We start from the raw sequence: 15,474 nt of genomic DNA on the forward strand, positions 1-15,474 counted from the left end.
TTCATTCGTGGAATTTCTTTCCGTATTAATGTGTTTGAGCCAATCATTTGTGTTGTGACGAGGTAGGGGCGGTACACCCGTTCTGCCAGTCACATTCTGTTAAAGTTCCCCAAAGCACACACGTCCCTGGGTTGCTCGTTTTTTCAGTTCGCTGCAGCTAGTGACTGGAACGAGCTGCAACAAACATTCCAACTGGAAAGTTTTATCTCAATCTCTTCATTCAAAGACTCAATCATGGACACTCTTACTGACAGTTGTGGCTGCTTTGTGTGATGTATTGTTGTCTCTACCTTCTTGCCCCTTGTGCTGTTGTCTGTGCCCAATAATGTTTGTACCCTGTTTGTACCCTGCTGCTGCCATGTTGGGTTGCTACCATGTTGCTGTCGTCATGTGTTGCTACCATGTTGCTGTCGTCATGTGTTGCTGCCATGCTGTTGTTGTCTTAGGTATCTCTTTATGTAGTGTTGTGTTCTCTCTTGTCGTGATGTGTGTTTTGTCCTATATTTTTATTTCATTTTTTAGTTTTTTTAATTATTATTAAAAAAATGTAATCCCCCTGTCCCCGCAGGAGGCCTTTTGCCTTTTGGTAGGCTGTCATTGTAAATAGGAATTTGTTCTTAACTGACTTGCCTAGTTAAACAAAGGTTAAATAAAATAAATACAGAAGATAGCCCTATTTGGTAAAATACCAAGTCCATATTATGGGAAGAACAGCTCAAATATGCAGAGAAATGACAGACCATCATTACTTTAAGACATGAAGGTCAGTCAATGCGGAAAATTAAGAACTAAGAAAGTTTCTTCAAGTGCAGTCGCAAAAAACCATCAAGCGCTATGATTAAACTGGCTCTTATGAGGACCGCCACAGGAAAGGAAGACCCAGAAATACCTCTGCTGTAGAATTGCAGCCCAAATAAATGCTTTACAGAGTTCAAGTAACAGACATCTTAACATCAAAGAAACCTCTACTAAAGGACACCAATAATAAGAAGAGACTTGCTTGGACCAAGAAACACAAGCGATGAACATAAGACTGGTGGAAATCTGTCCTTTGGTCTGATGAGTCCAAATTTGAGATTTTTGGTTCCAGCCTCTGTGTCTTTGTGAGACGCAGAGTAGGTGAACGGATGATCTCTGCATGTGTGGTTCCCACTGTGAAGCATGGAGGAGGAGGTGTGATGGTGTGGGGCTGCTTTGCTAGTGACACTGTCAGTGATTTATTTAGAATTCAAGGCACACTTAACCAGCCTGGCTACCGCAGCAATCTGCAGCGATATGCCATCCCACCTGGTTTGCGCTTAGTGGGACTATCATTTGTTTTTCAACAGGACAATGACCCAAAACACACCTCCAGGCTGTGTAAGGGCTATTTGATCAAGAAGGAGAGTGATGGAGTGCTGCATCAGATGACCTGGCCTCCACAGTCACCTGACCTCAACCCAATTGAGATGGTTTAGGATGAGTTGGACCGAAGAGTGAAAGAAAAGCAGCCAACAAGTGCTCAGTACATGTGGGAACTCCTTCAAGACTGTTGGAAAAGCATTCCAGGTGAAGCTGGTTGAGAGAATGTCAAGAGTGTGCAAAGCTGTCATCAAGGCAAAGGGTGGCTACTTTGAAGAATCTCAAATATATTTTGATTGGTTTAACACTTTTTTTATTTAATAGTTCTGATGTCTTCACTATTATTCTACAATGTAGAAAATAGTAAAAAAAAAATTAAGAAAAACCCTTGAATGAGTAGGTGTGTCCAAACATTTGACTGGGACTGTATATGTGACCGACCGCCTTGATTCAGTCTTATGTATCAACATTTTAAATTGTGTTTTTTACATTGGATAAAACCAGAGACACAGAGCTACAAAATGGTATATCATAAACTGCATTTGAGGAACAATAGGATTCTGCTTTGAAATTTGAACAACTTGTAACCTCACTTTTGAGAAAATGGCCTGCTGGAGAGCTCTTCTTTGTCTACACCCATTCAGCATCATTCACACCCTCTTAAGCTTTAGCCCCACCCAAACTCTGACCATTTTACCCGCCCTAGCAGAGCTGGTTTGGCGGTTTTCATGTTATCCAGAGCGTTGGTGACTACCTGTGCTGCTGGCAACAATTTAATTATGCTTTTTTGCCGACGTTTACTGACACCGGCCATATTCAATAAGTGTTGAGCGTTCGTAAATTCATCAGTTATTCTGCGCTCTGGCACACTCAGACGAGAGTGCTCTGAAATCGGAGTAGATGGCCAGACTGAATTTACGAATGCACCCGAAATGGTTACTTGTAGTCTTTTGTTAAGAAATATAGCTAATTATCTAAACAATGAACCATAATCCCAATTCATGACGTTACTACCCTGCATGAATCTGCAGGTAGCTAACCAACCAGGTTCAATGTTAGCTAGCCAAGCAAATGGTTCTGAGATACGAATAATAAGACCATACACGTAATGTTAGCTAGCGAGCTAACAGTACTAGCTAACTAGCTAACATTAATCTATAACTTGCCAAGCAAAAGGCTCTGAGATACGAATAATGAGATCATACATGCAACGTTAGCTAAAGTTAGCTGGCTGGTTCACTATCTAACAGTACACTTTAACTTGAAATAAAACCACTTTCAGGCAAAATTTGAAACATGTAATATCTGAAAATGTAGCTAAATAGACTATCTTACCCATATACATGATGGATGGATGTGTCTCCTGTCACAGATGCCATGGTTGCCCTGAGTTTGAAGATGTCATCTGGAGATAGGTGTTTTCTCCATCTCCTTAGCTATCATACTTGAAATCCACTGATTTCAAAATTCGGTCCTCCAGAAAGTGGAGAGCAACACTTATGCAGTTTTACTATGCAATATATATTTTTTAAAGCTGCGTTAGACATGATTACCTACACATACTGACCAGCTCAAATAGATAGAAGCGTGATATATGGCACACTAATCCAAACACATCTCTCGGCATGTCCAACCCACTCATTATCTCAGCCAATCATGGCTAGCAGGAAGGTTGCTGACTTTTTCTGTGGCTAAACCAACTAGGCTCGTAATTTAACAATTGTATTCGTATTTACAGATGGCATTGAAGTTTGTTATTAAGACACGTGAAAGTTCACATGTTCCAGAAGGCATTTCTGACAAAAAACAGATTTAGATTAAATTTAAAAGTTTACGTTTCAACGGCTCTCCTGTAAAGTAGTGACCCGCGACATACGCCTAGTTTCCTGAAACGGGTCACATATACAAATACTCAGATCAGCAGAATAATCTCAAATAACATTAAGGTATCAATTTTTTGCTATTTTGGCGCAGATTAGTTACAAAAATATATGTTTTTGGGTATGAAAAATGTACATCTGGTAGAAAGATTGTGATTCAATGTAGGAAAATATACATAAGCATACAAATGAAAGTGCAGCCATATAATCATTCGAACCATACAAAAATGGCCTGAAATCATAATTTACACCTCGAGGATGCATGGTATTTAATCTATCAATCCAAAGCATCTCTCGTTGTGAGAGCATTTTAGAGGTTGCCACTTCTGATGGATGTGACCTGTTCCAGAAAGGGATTTTCCGCCAGAGGCTGGAGCATCAGTTCTGTTTGTAGAATTGACCAGTGTTTTAGGATTGTTTGAACAATGATTGTTACAAAGCACAGCCATGACGTGCTGTCCTTTTGTGGCTTCTGAGCTAGGAGGTGGGAGCGCTGAATGACAGGACTATAATATCCTCTGTTAGCAAACGTGTGTGTCATTTCCTTTGCCAGAGCGTCAAACTCTTTCAGTGTAGAGCAGTTGCGACTCAGGTGTAGAAACCGGCCAATCGGGATAATGGTTTTGAGATGTCTCGGATGATAACAGTTGAAGTGGAGGACAGTACTCCTCTGTTGGTTTCCAATAGATCGTAGTTTGGATTTTGTTAGCATCATCCTTGAATATTTTGAGATCTAGGAAGTTGATACTGTTGGGACCACTTTCAACAGTGAATTGAAGGAAAGTCGTTGTGTTGTTCAGATAACGGACAAAGTCATTAAGATTCTCTTTAGATGAACCCCAAAATAAAATTGTAGTCAATGTAGCGCTTCCAAAACTTAATATGGGGAAGAAAAGGTTTAGTCTTTATTTTTAACATAAACTGCCTCCCAATCTCAAGAGCTCCAACAGAAAGTAATCAGGGGGATTTACAGAGTTGTCACGTGACTTTAGGAATTTGGCAATCGATTGTAGGCCTTCAGCATGGGCAATAAAGGTGTACAGACTGGCCACATCTAATGTAACAAGTAGTACATCGGAATCAATTTGACCGTCATTTAAGCAGTTGAGGAGATCTTTTGTGTCTTTTAAAAAGGATGGCAACTTTAAAACCATAACTTCCAGAAAAAAAAATCTTTGAATTTCGAAAGGGGCTCTGTGACTGATCCTGTCGCTGATCATAGGTATGCGTGAAGGCTGAGTCAGGTTCTTATGTACTTTCAGAAGTGAATAGATAACTGGGGTGACTGGATAGGTGACATTTAGGAACTCGTACTCACGCTTGGTGATCCAGTTTTGGTGAGACGCATGTTGTAACATGCTATCAATTTCTGATTTTAAAGAAGCAATAGGGCCACTATGCAAGGGTTGATAGGAACAAGACATTTTCAGGTGCTTTCCATTTTCAGAATTATAATAGCTCATGTCCATAACAACTATTGCGCCACCTTTGTCCTTAGGTTTTATGACCATGTCCTTATTCTCCTGGAGATCTTTTAGTGCTTGTCTTTCAGCTGGAGGAAGATTGTGATATTGGGGTCCCTGGTCATTTTTTTTATATACAGTTTCCCATTCATTTTCAACCAGTCTGCCAAACAAGGTGACAAGTGGGCTTATATGGGTATGGAGTACAAATGATGAGGGCTTGGAGAAAGAACGAGGAGTAGGGGAGGGACCGCTGTGTTGGGGTTCCCCTTTCTTTGTAGGGTCTTTCGATATGTAGCTTGTACTGGATCTGTTCAGAGGGGAAAATAAACATTTCAGGTGCAGTTGTTGCATGAATTTGTAGGTATCCACATTCAATTTGAAGGCTTTCATGTTTTGATTGGTGGTTAAAGACCGTCCCTTACTTAGCATAGACTCCTGCATCAGTGTCAAGGATGTTTTGTAGAGGTTCAGGACAGGAACTTGCCTGTCCTGGGTGACCACCTTAGTGGACCCCATGCCCCATCTGCCCCTCCTGGTCTTCTTCTTCTTGGTGGTTGGTGTCTGGCTGGGTGGGTGGATAGCTCGGTCTTCCGCAAAAGGGGTGCATGGTCTCATTGTCTGTGTCACTTGGAGTGCTCATCTGGTCATCGGTTGAGAAGAGATTGCCACCTGCCTATCTGCAGGTGTATCTTGTGTTTGTTCCCTGGTGGTTGTTGTTATTCCAGTCATAGACTTTGTTGTCTTTGTAGCCCTTTAAGTCTCTCATTTTATCCCCCAATACTGCTGTAATAGTTTTTTTAGCATCTCAATGGAGGTGGTAATTTCTCAAGCAAATTCAGCTGCATCATCTGATTTAGGGAGTTCTTTGATTTTGCTCTATACCATTTGTATAGCTCTTGAAAACTTTATGCGGCATTGTGCCTTCTACATACAGTTTTCAGGCATTAGTTTTCAGCCATGAACTACAATCGCGACGCTGGGTTTTAACCTTTAGAAACTTAAATAATCGTTGCTTGCGATGCACCTTATCTTTGATCAGCGAGGAAGAATCCTTAAAATAAAAAAGATGCACTTACTGTAGCAGTTTTGCATAGATCCATATAGCTACTGGTGCCTCCGTCCGACAAAACTACACTTCCCAAGTTACGCTTTCACACAGGTGTTAAGAGCATGCAAGATACACTACATGACCAAAAGTATGTGGACACCTGCTCGTCGAACATTTAATTCCAAATTCATGCGCACCAATATGGAGTTGGTCGCCCCTTTGCTGCTATAACAGCCTCCACTCTTCTGGGAAGGCTTGCCAATACAACATTGCTGCAGGGACTTGCTTCTGTTCAGCTACAAAAACATTTGTGAGGTCAACCACTATTGTTAGGCGATTAGACATGGCTCGCAGTCGGCGTTCCAATTCATCCCAAAGGTGTTCGATGGAGTTGAGGTCAGGGCTCTGTGCAGGCCAGTCAAGTTCTTCTACACCAATCTCGACAAACCATTTCTGTATGGACCTCGCATTGTCATGCTGAAACAGGAAAGGGCCTTCCCTAAACTGTTGCCAGAAAGTTGGATGTACAGAATCATCTAGTATGTCATTGTATGCTGCAGCGTTAAGATTTCCCTTCACTGGAACTAAGGGGCCTAACCCGAACCATGAAAAACAGCCCCAGCCTTATTCCTTCTTCACCAAACTTTACAGTTGGCACTATGCAGTTGGGCAGGTAGCGTTCTCCTGGCATCCGCCAAACCGAGATTTGTCCATCGGACTGCCAGATGATGAAGCGTGACTCATCACTCCAGAAAACGCATTTCCACTGCTCCAGAGTCCAATGGCTTTACACCACTCCAGCTGATGCTTGGCATTGCGCATGGTGATCTTAGACTTTTGTGTGGCTGCTTGGCCAAGGAAACTCATTTCAAGAATCTCCCGACAAACAGTTATTGTGCTGACGTTGCTTCCAGAGGCAGTTTGGAACTCGGTAGTGAGTGTTGCAACCGAGGATATATGTTTTTTTTTTTACGCACTACGTGCTACAGCCCTCACCTGTCCCGTTCTGTGAGCTTGCGTGGCCTACCATCTCGTGGCTGACACGTTGCTGGCCCTAGACATTTCCACTTCACAATAACAGTACTTACAGTTGACCAGGGCAGCTCTAGCAGGGTAGACATTTTACGAACGGAATTATTGGAAAGGTGGCATCCTATGACCGTGGCACCTTGAAAGTCACTGAGCTCTTCAGTAAGGCCATTCCACTGCCAATGTTTGTCTATGGAGATTGCACGGCGGTGTGCTCGATTTTATACACCTGTCACCAACGGGTTTGGCTGGAATAGCCGAATCCACTAATTTGAAAGGGTGTCCACATACTTTTGTATATATAGTGTAGCTAATTAGCACAGGTGGACGCCTCGTCCTCCCTCTGTTTTCTTTAAACAAGCACTGTAACATGGAGATAAGGCTGTGTGGGAACACTAACCCTAACAAAGTGTGTATCAATTTAACCTTCTGTTAGTACCGCAAGTGACGGGTGTTGATGATGAGGCTCTTAACAAACCCCCCGTACAGAAGAAGCCTTCGTCCAATGACTCTTATGTGTAATTGGTTTAATTAATAATGAGAACCTCAGGGTTAAAAGAGCACTTGTTTAGTATCTGCTCCCATCTGGTATGCCAATAATACCATCACCATATGTTCAATGTCATCTTATGTTTCTATAGTTCAGAATAAAACGTGCACCGATTTCACCTCTCTCTTGTCCATGACAGAATGCTGGCTATCTGTAAATGTAAAACAAAAACAAGAAAATGGTGCCATCTGGTTTGCTTAACATAAAGAACTTGAAATTATTTTGATACTTAAGTATATTAAAAACGAAATACTTTTACTCAAGTAGTATTTTAATGGGTCATTTTCTATTGAGGCATCTTTACTTTTTCTCAAGTATGACAATTGGTTACTTTTTCCACCACTGACCACAGGGAGGAAATTGTTGGCATTCCTCAATACTGAAGCAAACATTGCAGTTTGTCCATAGTGGCACAAGAGGGGGGAAAGTCCCCAACAAGCAAACACATATTCCCACACCCACACACACACACACACACACACCGATTCACGGGATAGCCTCTTCTACCGCCTAGTTATACTATGCTACTCTATCTCTCTATATTACTTCTATACGGTCTACCATCCAATAACCTACATGTCTCTCCGTGCAGAGTCGTTTCATTACAGAGCAGTAATAATAGTATGCCAGATTCCATTCAATAGGAGAAGAAGTCTAAAATAATTAGTCCAAAATAAAGGACTGTGTGACCCGTTTCAAAATGGAACAGCGATAATGTTATAGGGAAGACATTTAGTAATGCGCAACTTAATCCATAGTTTTGCATGCTGGCTGATGTTCTTACGTTGATTTACATGACATCCACATACTAGCCTACTTCCAGATGCCATTTGATTTGACACGACCATACTATACCACAGGCAGGCAAAGTGACAACATCCTACAGGACACTTGGGGCCAGTCTTTTTTTTATGAAGAGAGAACGACTATAGCCAACTATAACAACAATATCATAGGTACTAGAAGGCGTATGCCAACGCTTAGAATCAAACTGGAAGGGGAGAGAGGTAAAACACAAACCATACGTCGATTTAATAGATGAGCATTAAATAACGATGAACATATGGTTAAAGGGGTGGTCACAAAGTGCAGAATAAACATCACCCATAGTGAGAAAGGAAGATCGATACATTGTTGCAATAAAATGCATCCCGTCTCAAGTATCAGATCCATAACGTAGCCTAAAGGATAGCAGCAACATTCTGACAGCATCGCTACATTGTAGACACAATACTTATTCGGGTCCGGGTTGTTATGAACAGCCAACCGTTGACCAAACATTTAAATGTTTCAATAACTGTTTGAAAACATATTATAACCGTGGAACAAGTGAATACATGTTATAACACTCATGTAAAATACTTGACTAATGAAAAATAACTTCGTACATACGCGCAGAGGAGGTGGATCAGTTAAAGGACTTAGCAGCGAGGGAAATTACAAAGACAGAGATGTAAAATGTACACTTTTTTAATATAACGTACCTTTGATGTGAAAAACAAATCGTAATTCCTTTTCAAAAACAACGAATCCGATCAAGTTGTATCAAAACGCTATAGTACATCCAATTTGTCGTCCGCAAATGCAGACTAACGTTTTAAATATAAACAGGGATTACACGCGTGTGTCGAGCGCCAGACTTCTATCCCTTTGGAACAGTAATAAGTAGGAATACATGTGGAAGGTGGAAGGGTGGCTTCAAACCATGGATAGGGGGGGGTTAGTACAGATTTTATATACTTTAGTAGTTGTTTTAATACCGACTGTTCTTCAGTGAAAATATCCGTAAATGCATGTCTATTTCAATAGTCCAAGTATTCTCCTAGAGATATTTCGTTGCTCTTTTGATATCTATAAAGACTATATAGATCGTAAACTACTGCTCCCCCCTTAACGACTACCAGTTGGTATCGCCCACGGCTGCCTGTCATTCCATTCCTCCGGTCCCATGATTCCACACTGTAGCAGTGCAGTTGTATTTTGGAAGCCTGGTGGCACGGAGGGGGTAATACTGTATTTAGTAGTCTATTCCTGAAGGGAATATCCACTCAAAACTATATTTTTGTATTTTTTTCATTAGTCCAGTGTTGATAGTCCCTAAATGTTTTGTATGTCAGCAGTCAAGTTTTCAAGATGTTTGACTTTCAAGAAGCAAAGTGTCAGGGGCCACATCATCACGATGATGCAAAATTACATTTATAGGTATAGAGTTTGAAACAGTTAACGTGTTTGCTTGATTTTAGATGTATAAATCATAGGCTACTGGAATCATAATATGGATAGGGAGAAGATAATAAATGCACCACATTTTTTAAGTAGGGATCATCCAAGAGTGTCATCAGAATTTAGACTACTACAGTAGACTATATGATAGTAGATTATAGGCTGCACATGTCTGAGCATTGCAGAACTGGTTCGGTTTTAGAGAGAAGCTGCTTGTCTGTATTTTCCTATTGTGAAGAAATTACATGTGGTGTGGCCCTATAAATCTCCTGTTACAATGGACTCTGGAGGACCATAAGACTTTATCCTGCTAGTCCAGAGCACCTCCCCTTACAGCAGGTCAGGAAATACTATGGAAAAGAGACAGTCTGCGTCCTTAATGGAACCCTATTCCCTTTATAGCTAGTCAACTATTCTTGACCAGAGCCCTATGGGCCCTAGTTACCCTATGGGCCCAGGTTAAAGGTAGTGCAGTAAATAGGGAATATTGGGTGCCATTTGGGACACAGACAGAGTTTAGGAAACGTATAGTGAGGACAACAAGGACCTAGTTTGAGAAAAGTTCTCCAAAATCCTGCTAGTGCACACAGTATATGCTGTAAATGGGACAGCATTTTTATGTGTCCTAGACTAAGTTTAGTCTTGCGGACCAGACTTTCACCCCAAACTCTATGCAACAGCCTCTGGACGGGGTTAGACTGAATTTGAGGAAAAGGAACCCTCAAAGAATACATTCACTTTATTAGGTACACCACCCCATTCACGAAAATGGTTCGCTCCTCCAGACAGTGGGTCACGTGGCCGTAGCTTTCTATATGAAGCAGGCAGACAGGCATCGAGGCATTCAGTTGCTGTTCAATTTAATGTTAGAATGGGCAAAATGAGTGACCTAAGCGACTTTGAGCGTTGTATCATCGTCAGTGCCAGGTGTACCGGTTCCAGTATCTCAGAAACCGCCGGCCTCCTGGGCTTTTCACGCACGACAGTGCCTAGGGTTCACCAAGAATGATGTGACAAACAAAAAACATTGTCAGTGGCAGTCCTGTGTGCGAAAACAGCTCATTGATGAGAGGTCGAAGGAGAATGGCAAGAATCTTGCAAGCTAACAGACGGGCCACAAACAGGCAAATAACGAAGCAGTACAACAGCGGTGAGCAGAACGGCATCTCAGAACGCACAACTTGTCGGTCCTTGTCACAGATGGGCTATTGCAGCAGATGACCACACACGGGTTCCACTCCTGTCAGCTAAAAACAAGAAGACGCAGCTCCAGTGGGCACGACATCAACACTGGGCAATTGAGTAGTGGAAAAACGTCGCCTGGTCTGACGAATCCCAGGTCCTGTTGCGATATGCTGATGACAGAGTCAGGATTCGGCGTAAGCAGTATGAGTCCATGACCCCCATCCTGCCTGGTGTCAACAGTACAGGCTGGTGGCGGTGGTGTAATGGTGTGGGGAATGTTTTCCTGGCACACATTAGGTCCCTTGATACCAATTGAGCAACATTTGCATGCCCCAAGGAATTCAGGCTGTTCTGGAGGGGGTCTGACCCGGCACTAGATGTGTGTACTTAATAAATTGGCCCTGAGTGTATGTCAATGTATGTTTAATACTTCCATCAAAATCATTTTAATAATTCTATGAATCATCTCACAGCCCTGCAACTAGGGCTGCTGCGGTGACCATGAGGAGTCATGAGTCATGACCGCGGTAAAATTCCACCTGACTCTGGGCATGTGTTGGTAGAACCCAACTCGCTAAATACCTGAGCTAATGGCCTGGTGCTTAGTGCTCTGTTGTCCCTCTAACAACTTTGACATCAATGCAAATCCAATCAAAAATCACATCATCAAAACAGCATCATGCTTTTAAAACTCACCTCACTGTGGTGATCAATTTGAAGAGATGCTAAACACGTGAGACTGGCAGTTTTGACCAGAGAGAGAATGTCTAGTTTACAACCCTCAACCAATCACAAGGCTGGAATACTTTCCTTGGAAGTTTCCTTCCTCGTCTTGCCTTTTCCTGTATGATGTCATCGTCAGTAGTGGCAACATGGTCAACTTGGAGTAGGATGCATCCCAAATGGCACCCTATTCCCTATATAGTGCACTACTTTTGACTAGGGTCCATAGTGCAGTAAATAGTGCACTACGGGGGAAAGGGTGCCATTTCGAATGTACAGGTGATCTCTGATCTGCCCCTCTTTGTTGCTCTGTTGACATGTAATTAGAGCAACCATAGAAACAATTGCTAGAAAAGAAAAAGCCCCTCAGACAACAATGAATTTATACTTCTAGTAAAAATTACTAGAATTGTATTTCTATGGACCCAACCCAGTGCAGACTGCCTGCCTGTCAGTGTAGAGAAATGGAGTGGCCAACATGAAAAGGGGCATGGTCGGAAGTGTGCCTACTCAGGCCATGCTAAACCCCCTTGGCCCTGCTCCTAGTGCTTTGATGTGACTGTAGAAAAGCTGGGTCCTGTAAACTACAAAGCCACCGAGACCATTCACCCCGGGACCCATAGACCACAAATCCCCATTCCCTGTCCTGTCTGTCTCCACCGCAGAGCTACTCAGGTTACCAGGCCTACTCTGAGACATAGAAGTAGGGATCGTAGCAATCGAGGAAGCACAAGCTAATTCATTAGGATATGATCCAGTGGAAAGCTGAGTCACCTGTCATTACTGTTGTTTATACCATATTCAGACTATTACAACAGGTAGCTTGGCTTACTGTACATCACAGGTGTTGACCCCACTAATGTGATAGTCCTAATGTGCTACAGTCATCACACATCTCCCCCTCACCACCCTACTCCAACCCACCCCTCCTGTCCGCCTCCCCCACCCTCCTGCCCGTGTCTGAAAGATTTGTCTTGATTTGATTAGTTGTGTGTGGAGGGAGATGAGAGAGAGGTGGGCTTTTTGTTGTGGCATAATCACACTAATTGAAATGACTCCCCCCTGCGTCTCTCTCCGGTCCCTTCCCCTTGCCCCCCCCCCCCCCATCCCCACCCGCCTGCTTTCCCCTTCTCCCCTTTTCCTCCCGCTTTACTCCTTTGTCTCTCCCAGTCGCAGGTGAGGTTGAGTAGACCAGAGGTTCTGTCATTATGGAAAGCCCTTGAAGAGAGCTCTGCCTTTCGCCTTAATGAGCAACATGCTGCTTCACATTGAAATGTGTCCCTAGCCAGTAATGAAACGTCTGTACACATGTATCATTTAGTATTTTGGAAATGATGCGGCATAGGTGTGTGATTGTCTGTTGTGTGAGAGAGAGAGCGCTCATGGTTGGGTGATATGATCTGAATAATTTCACTTGTGGTGAGGCGTTGGTCATCTATCTTTTATTATCTTCCCTTATTTTAGCTCTTCTCCAAAGATCTAAATACAAGTGCTGTCCATCGCAACACATTCAAAATTCTCAGTACCACAGTTATGTGTTCAATATCACACCCTATTCAGTCTTTCCTTTAGAATAACACCATTGTCACCAAGCTACCTGCTTGAAGTCATTCTGCTTTACGTAACACTTTGTGTCATTACCTTGAGTGGAATGCTTTGGAGAATGCTTCTTTTCTACTCCGACAACAACAGGCATCTGTTTTTCTAAACCCTTGGAGCCTACTTTGAAATCAGAGAAGGCAAGCAGTATAAAAATGAAAGCCGAGCAGATGTTCTCTAATTGCTGGTCTTTGGGGCTGAGTCTTATGTAAGAATGATGTGGATGTTACCATAATTATGGATAATCCAACATAAATGAATGGTAAATAATGTTTTGTGTCATATTGGATTCACTTTTATTGTAAATAACAATAAAATATGTTTCTAAACACATATACATGCTACCATGATTACGGATCATTCTGAAAGAATTGTGAATAATGATGAGTGAGAAAGTTACAGAGGGTCAAAGTTCTTAACCCCAAGACATGTTAACCTCTCACCGTTACAATAACAGGGGAGGTTAGCATGTCTTGGGGGTATGATATTATTCATGGTAGCATCCACATTAATGTAGAAGTGTTTAGAAACATATTTTATTCCTCTTCCTAATATTGAGTTGCACCCCCTTTTGCCCTCGAAACAGCCTCAATTCATCGGGGAATGGACTCCACAAGGTTCGAAAGCGTTCCACAGGGATGCTGGCCCATGTTGACTCCAATGCTTCCCACAGTTGTGTCAAGTTGGCTGGATGTCCTTTAGGTGGTGGACCATTCTTGATACACACTGGAAACTGCTGAGAGTGAAAAACCCAGCAGCGTTGCAGTTCTTGACACATTCAAACTGGTGCACCTGGCACCTACTACCATACCGTGTTCAAAGGCACTTAAATCTTTCGTCTTGACCATTCACCATCTGATTGGCACACATACACAATCCAATAAAGTCTCAATTGTCGTAAGGCTTCAAAATCCTTCTTTGACCTGTCTCCTCCCCTTCATCTACACTGATTTGAAGTGGATTTAACAGGTGACATCAATAAGGTATTATAGCTTTCACCTGGACTCACCTGGTCAGTCTGTCTGTCACGATCTTGGAAATGAGCGGACCAAGGCGCAGCGTGAGTATAGTTCCACATATTTATTTAAGTGAAACTAACAAAAACAAAATAACTAAACTTACAAAGACCGTGAGGACGTAGTGCCCAAACACACTAACAAACAATCAATATCCCACAAAAAACAGGTGGGGAAATAGCTACCTAAATATGATCCCCAATCAGAGGCAACGATAAACAGCTGCCTCTAATTGGGAACCATATTAGCACCAACATAGAAATAGATATACTAGATCACCCCCTAGTCACGCCCTGACCTACTACACCATAGAGAACCAAGGGCTCTCTATGGTCAGGGCGTGACACTGTCATGGAAGGAGCAGGTGTTCCTAACATTTTGTACACTCAGTATACATTTTACATACATTTATATATACGTTTTAAATACATTCTGTAATATATGTTGGAATGTATTTAAAATATATAAAATATAAATATTTTTAAATGCATTATTTTGCCAATCCTAAAATGTTTTAGCAAAAAATATATTTTACATAGATTTTTCCATATGGGTACCACCAGAACGTTTATGGGCCTCTTGATCTAGATCTTAAAGTAGTCTCTGAGCTCTCTGAGCCCAATAAAAATTGTCCTTGTTTTGGTTGGGGTTTGCTAATAGATTTGAAAGCAATTTTTTTTCTGTGTGTTCCACAACAAGGTCCCCCTGTACTCCAGCCTGCTTTCAAATGGAATGGTTTCATTTCACTTCACAATATTGTGAAGAGAAACAGAACAATTATGTCTCAAATCTAAGATACTTGTACTCACCAAGTAAGTAACAGTCCAACCACTCCAAGTATTTTCTAAAATGGCATCACTGCATGACCCCAATATAGGATATAATATTTTTTGTCCCATCTATTGTGGCAGCAGTACCCATCTCTACTCATCTCATCAGGCAAACAAGGGGGCAGATGGTCAGTCAGCTGAGAATTTAATCTACCCCATCATTTTACCCCTCTGGGGAGTGACAGGAAGGTTAGAGGGGGAGATGGGGGAGAGGAGAGAAGAGAGAGGAGAGAGGGTGGAGGCAGAGAGAATGGAGGAAGGTAGGAGAGGTAAGAGGGGGAGGCAGGTAAGAGGGTTGAGGGGGAGGCAAGGAGGGTAGGGGGAGGTGGGGAGGTTAGGCAGGAGAAAGGGAGGAGGGGGAGGTTAAAGAAGGAAGAGAGGGAGGCAGCAAACTAAGGAGGAGTGAGGGGAGGATAGAAGGAGAGGATAAACAGTGTCCAGGGGTGAAAAAGGGTCATTGAGCTGATTGAATACAACTCCACACTAACTGATCTGCTGTTATTGGGTTTCTTACATGATTATGACATGGTAATGGATTTAGCCATCTGACTGAAATGATCAAAAATGTGTCTAACTGACTGGTG

General features: G+C 42.3%; 1 protein-coding gene across 2 annotated transcripts in view; it reads right to left on the reverse strand.

The window, feature by feature from the left end:
• The window catches only part of LOC106603225 (FERM domain-containing protein 6), an 83,378-nt gene extending 74,418 nt beyond the window's left edge, over nt 1-8,960 (reverse strand). For both annotated transcript variants that reach the window (XM_045718383.1, XM_014196585.2), the window contains exon 1: nt 8,799-8,960. The gene's annotated coding sequence lies outside the window, so the exon portion shown is untranslated. The remainder of the gene's footprint in view (nt 1-8,798) is intronic.
• Nucleotides 8,961-15,474: the final 6,514 nt, after the last annotated feature.

This window comes from Salmo salar, chromosome ssa01, assembly GCF_905237065.1.
Source record: "Salmo salar chromosome ssa01, Ssal_v3.1, whole genome shotgun sequence".
Lineage (NCBI taxonomy): Eukaryota > Metazoa > Chordata > Actinopteri > Salmoniformes > Salmonidae > Salmo > Salmo salar.